The sequence below is a fragment of the Corapipo altera genome, unplaced genomic scaffold (genome assembly GCF_003945725.1).
Source record: "Corapipo altera isolate COAL_440 unplaced genomic scaffold, ASM394572v1 69, whole genome shotgun sequence".
Lineage (NCBI taxonomy): Eukaryota > Metazoa > Chordata > Aves > Passeriformes > Pipridae > Corapipo > Corapipo altera.
Window position 1 is genome coordinate 4,568,937 of NW_020884908.1, and position 5,509 is coordinate 4,574,445.

General features: G+C 38.7%; 1 long non-coding RNA gene across 1 annotated transcript; it reads right to left on the reverse strand.

Annotated features, from left to right (window-relative positions):
• Positions 1–959: 959 nt before the first annotated feature.
• Positions 960–5,274, reverse strand: LOC113951594. The gene is made up of 3 exons (XR_003529207.1): positions 5,169–5,274; positions 1,115–1,246; positions 960–1,038 (listed from the first exon to the last, which is right to left on the reverse strand). It is a non-coding gene; the product is annotated as an uncharacterized LOC113951594 (long non-coding RNA).
• Positions 5,275–5,509: the final 235 nt, after the last annotated feature.

Here is a 5,509-nt window from a genome sequence, read left to right on the forward strand (position 1 = left end):
AATAAATGTAAGCTGGAAATTAGAAGAATATTTCTAACCCTCAGCACAGTGAGGCTTGGGAACAGCCTTCTCATTGGGGGCAAGAAGCCTAACTGAGTTTAAGATGAAACTTGATAAATTTATGAAAAGGATTATATGTTGCGGTTGCCTAAGACAGCAGGGGATTGGACACAATGACGCAGGATGCCTTTCCCAAGCCAATGTTCTTCACAGCAAAAGCAACAATTACTCTTTCATATGTGTGTTTTTCAGGGCCTTCTTTTCCAGCCTGGGGCTGCACTTCTATTCATAACCACATTGAAGGAATTTAGGTTCAGAAGTCGACTCAACCTGGCAGCTTTCTTGTGCCAGACCGTGGTGTTGGCTTGTGACCATGCCGAAATCCAACCTGGAAATGAAACTGAGCCTTGATTTTTTTGGAAATTATATTATTTGCTGCAACTGAAAAATGACAGAGCCCTAATTCTTACAGTGATTTTACTGATGCAGAAATTGCCATGCTAGTTTGGCACAAATTACCATTTCTCATCAAGAAAAGCCTAAGACTGGAATAATAAGTAAATTCCTAATCAGAGTGAAGGTGCATTGGCAAAATTGTTTGGGGCAGTTTAAACAGCTTATCACTCTATAGCTGGAGGATGTGATAAAAATAGTTTTTCATGCTCATAAATTAAAATTGTTGCATAGCAATATTAAAGACTTCTGTAACCAACTTCTGTAGTAACCAACTGAAATTTTAAAGAACTATATAACATTAAGATTTCTGTATAAAAAATGTAAGACAAGACAATGTTTTTGCTGTAGGAAACAGTGATGATATCATTCCAATATCTATTATTTTGTTTCAGGAAATGCAGTTATCACATTGTTTTCATGCTAAATCATTGGCTAGAGATAACAAAGACATTTCCTTAATCCTATCAGACTTCCTCCAAATTATAGCTATGTAAAATACAGTCAAAGTCACACTACCTGAACGTCAGGAATTGTGTAACAATGCATTCCTGCACTTGAGCTGTTGGGTGGAGCTTCAGTTCACTAAGAAGGAAGATGATGATTCCTTAGAGGAAGTTTCAATTATATGTTGGTTATTACCTACTTACAAACTACTTACAATTCCAAAAGAGTCACTTCAGCCTTTTTAGGCTAGAGCTGGTTTTCTGCCCTCTTAAGCATTCAGCAGGAGTAGTTGGCTGCAGATGTATTTTTCACAGCAGAATAGCTGTGTCTTCCTCAGAATCCTGCTCTGAACAAGAACAGGGAAATACTTTTGACAATAGTAGAGGTCTCTCTCTTTCTGGTGACTTCCCCTGTGGGTAATTCAGTACAGCAAATCTGTGTCATATATGGTAACATATTAACAACTTTAGATGTTTGAGATCTTTGCGTATTACAATTATCCACCATCCTCTCATTGAACCATGTTTGATGTCAGTTGTTTAGCTGCTATTTGTGATCTCTGTTTTGGCAAGTTTATAAAAGCTTCATGAAAAACTTGGAAGGTGGTTGGTCTTACTTCTCTGTCTGCCAGTCGTGCTGTTCATAAATTAGGGATAATGATATTTACCTCCTTGTGAAGTATTTTGAGGTGCAGCAAATGAAAAGCAGCAAAGAAAATAGGTTGTGATTAGTTGTTACTTTATATGATAAATATGACTGGTTATTTCAGAGCTGTATTAACTTGAATCTGGAGTTCTATAAAACTTTATAGAAGGCGGGTAATCATTTTACAAACACTATCTTATACAAGTCTATGCTCACTCTTTACACAGATGAATTCCAGATGCTTCTCCAAAAGAGCTAAATTGTGCTTTATGACACAGAACCTGGTGTTCAAAATGCCAATGAAAAATGTCTACCAAGTACTAAGGACCAAGCAAGTAAAGATATTTGTTGGATAGTTGCAATTCTATATGGACCAATTCCAAAGGAAGTGTCTCAAAAATTAATGGACTGCACCAGACCTCTGAGCCATTTCTGTCTGGAAGACCACTTATAAGCGGCAGTGATGATAGCCAGAGAGAAAATGTCCAAATGTCACAAGCTGGTGTGTGCATTTGAGAATAATTCACCAAAGAATCATCTTATTAGGAATGCAGGTTTGACACCAGGATTGAATGTAAATTGCCATATATGTAGTATTGCACTATACAGACTAGTTGTGTATTACTAATTTCCATGCCAAAGTGCAAAGTATTCTCTCATGATTTTCAGAAACAATCATTTATAAGCCCTGGGCATTAGTGAAACCTTTCTGATTGGCTCAGTTGTGCTGTGTCTGATTTCCCTGCTGCAAGGTGAGTACTTAGATCTGTGCATTAAAAACAATTTTTCTATAAACTTACTTACTATTATTGTATTTATATTTGGTTGAGTTTCTGTTTGCAAACTGCCTACAGTTGTGATGTCCCTCATTAAACAAGATACTAACAGGCCTCAAAAGTGTCAGAAATTTTATGATGAGGGTAACATCACTGGTTTCAGTAAGGTAGTGCCATCTTACTGGCTGGCACTAATACCTTCATCAGTTTTTTCATTGTCATAAAAGCACACTGACGGAGTAAGGATGTGGGATTTACCATAGCAGATTGGCTAAATGATGCATCAAGTTCAGGATGGACACTCTAGTGAAGCCACAATACTACCCTCATTATTTAGAAGAAAATGAGATTTGATCCTGCTTTTATTGGAGTCAAAGTTGAAATGCCATGAGACAGCCAAAATATAATTCAAACTGTGAATTGTGCCATGCTAGAGTGGGATCCGAGCAGTGTCATAAAATCATCCAGCTTTTTAAAGAAAACCTCAAACCCTAAAGATAGTATTTAACCCTCTGACCTCCAGCAACAATAAATTGCAGAGGCAGGAGGAAGAAGTGGACATATTTTTGTTGGTACATTTGAATTTGAGATTTAAAAGCAGAATGGGCACCATTGAAAATCAAGAAAAGGGACGTGCAAAGTACTGTTCCTTGCATGCTGGCTGTTGACTTTGTAAAGAAATCTTTTTTGCACATTTAAAGCAAATGAATTCCTATACAGTTTAAGATTGCGTCCTGATGGAAGGAAAAGATGAAATCAGTGTGATGTACAGGAGTATTTGGGCAAGCTCTATCAGCTCTTGGAATTTATATGGCATTAGCAAGCAGTCATCAGCCAGAGGCTTTTGACTTTAAATGCCATTATATGCCACCTATGAATGACAGAAAGTATTAAAGTAGTCTAATAAGGTGAATTTCTTATAATACAAAAGGTTCTTTTATTATTTTTCTTTATTCATCAGCATCCTGTATTTATTAGTAAGTACATTGCCTGGTGACAGATCTCAGCTGCAGATTTCTTGAGGTGATACTGTTGCTTGTTTTCAAAACAGCAATTGAACAGACAAGAGAACAAATGCTTTCTTTCTACTTTGAACTCTGTTACCCCTGCAAATTTCACAGTAGCATCATTTCTATCTGTGTGTCTGTTAAGCAGAAGCAACATAGTTTTTAATACAGCTTAACAGTTGTCACTTGACTGATAATTTGCATTCTTAATGTTTCGACTTGCAGTCATCATCATTGAGCTGGCCCTTCACAATCTTGGGGCACTGATGTGATTTGAAGTATTTAACCTCTTAGATCAAGAGAACTGAAGCTCTGAATTTAAAACAGGAAAAAAGAAGCCTTGCTAAGATTAAGCAGAATGGAGGTGCATGCTACTAAAGTATTTGTATGAAGTGCTAGTTTCCTCCCACTAAAGAGGCACACTGGGAATGGTTTTCTCAGCTGGAACTATTGTTATGTGTACATAGCACACAACCGCAGGGAGAGATGCTACATATTATTTACTTCTAGTTTTACAGTTAGATTTGCTCAATATAGATTGTGAAGCTGCTTCCAGTCTCAAAGCCACAGAACAGCTGCCCGGACCAGAGTAGTGCCAGAGCAGGATCCCACCCTGGGGTGGCTCATCAATGCCTCTGATTACATTTCATAGAGCTGAGATAAACAGAGTGTTTCCTTCTCAAAATGCATTCCAGTTTCAGAGTATTATGTTTAGAAATAGTTTTTATGACTCTTCTATGTAAGCTAAAATACTGTTGTTGAGATAAGCACAGAGGACACCTGTATCTACCAAATAAGGTACCTACAATATGAAACACTATACATTGGTAGTAGTTTAAATGTTATGAGGTTTTGTTGGTTTTTTTTAAAACGTTGTGGATTGGAAAGATATTTGAGCAGCATCTTAACAGAGCCCCACGAATCACTTTAACCTTGGTAGAACAGTGTCAGCTGGCATTAGGCTTTATCACAGTGATAACACAGTGCAGAGGAAGTCACCTCACCCATCCCCACAGTGCCTGTTATGTAAGATCTGTCTACCCTCTGGAGCAGTTTGGAATTTTTTCCCTGTGAAGAGTGACAGGTCCTAGCCCAGGTGATGCTGGGGGCAACATGGTGGCCACACTAAGAGTTACAGAATCATAAAAAGGCTTGAGTTGTAAGGAAGCTTTAAAACCATCTAGTTCCAACCCTCCTGCCATGGATAGGACCATCTTCCCCTAGAAGTAATGCTCGGCTGTACATTTAAACTCAAAAATGGGTATTACAAGAGTGTGAGAGTGGTGGGTCTCCCTCTTCATTGAGGAAAACATAGTAAGTAGAAAAAGTACTGAATAAATCTTGCATCACTAGAGGAATCTCTCCACATCATACAAATGTTTGAAGGTCACCCTGAGAAGCCCAGAGAGCTGCAGTATGCAGATGTTCCCGAGAGAGAGCTTTCCTTTTGATGAAATTTCCTGCTCATGAGCAGTGTTTTCCCAGACTCCCTACCTCGCCCCTGGCTTTTGGCAGGGGTTGAAGTGGCGAGTTCAGTTTTTGGAAGCCGAATGCTACTAATTATTCCCCAAGTGAAGTGCAGCTACAGGTACCATCTATCTTATCTAAGTGACTATGTTACAAGACCCGCAAGGTGTGGAAAATAGTTTCAATAACCTACTTCAAAAATGGCACTAAAAAATATTTGATAATACTCAAATCCCACAACTCAGCTCAAATTATACTCTTGAACCTCAAAAAAATTTGTGGAACCCCTCATTCACCTATGTGCCAGGCCTCCTAGGTGTGATTACCACTGTTTTTCCAGACTTCCACTGTTTTTACCCCAGACTGCTTTTACCTGGGGAAGTCTGTGAAGAGTCTGTCTCACAGCAGCTTCCAGCAAAGGCCACAGAAGGTCTTTGGTCACTGGACAAGTCCTTTGCTGTAGCTTCTCTCAACTGAAATTCTAGGCTACCTAGAGTGCATTTTTATATGTACTAGTCCTGCAAACTCTACTGTGTTTTGCTTAACCATTGAATCATAGAATCATAGAATTATAGAATCAAGGGGTCATATAATGGTTTGAGTTGTAAGAAACCTCAAAGACCATCTAGTTCCAACCCCCCTGCCATGGGCAGGGACACTTTCCACTAGACCAGGTTATTCAAAACCTCATCCAACCTGGCCTGGAACACATCC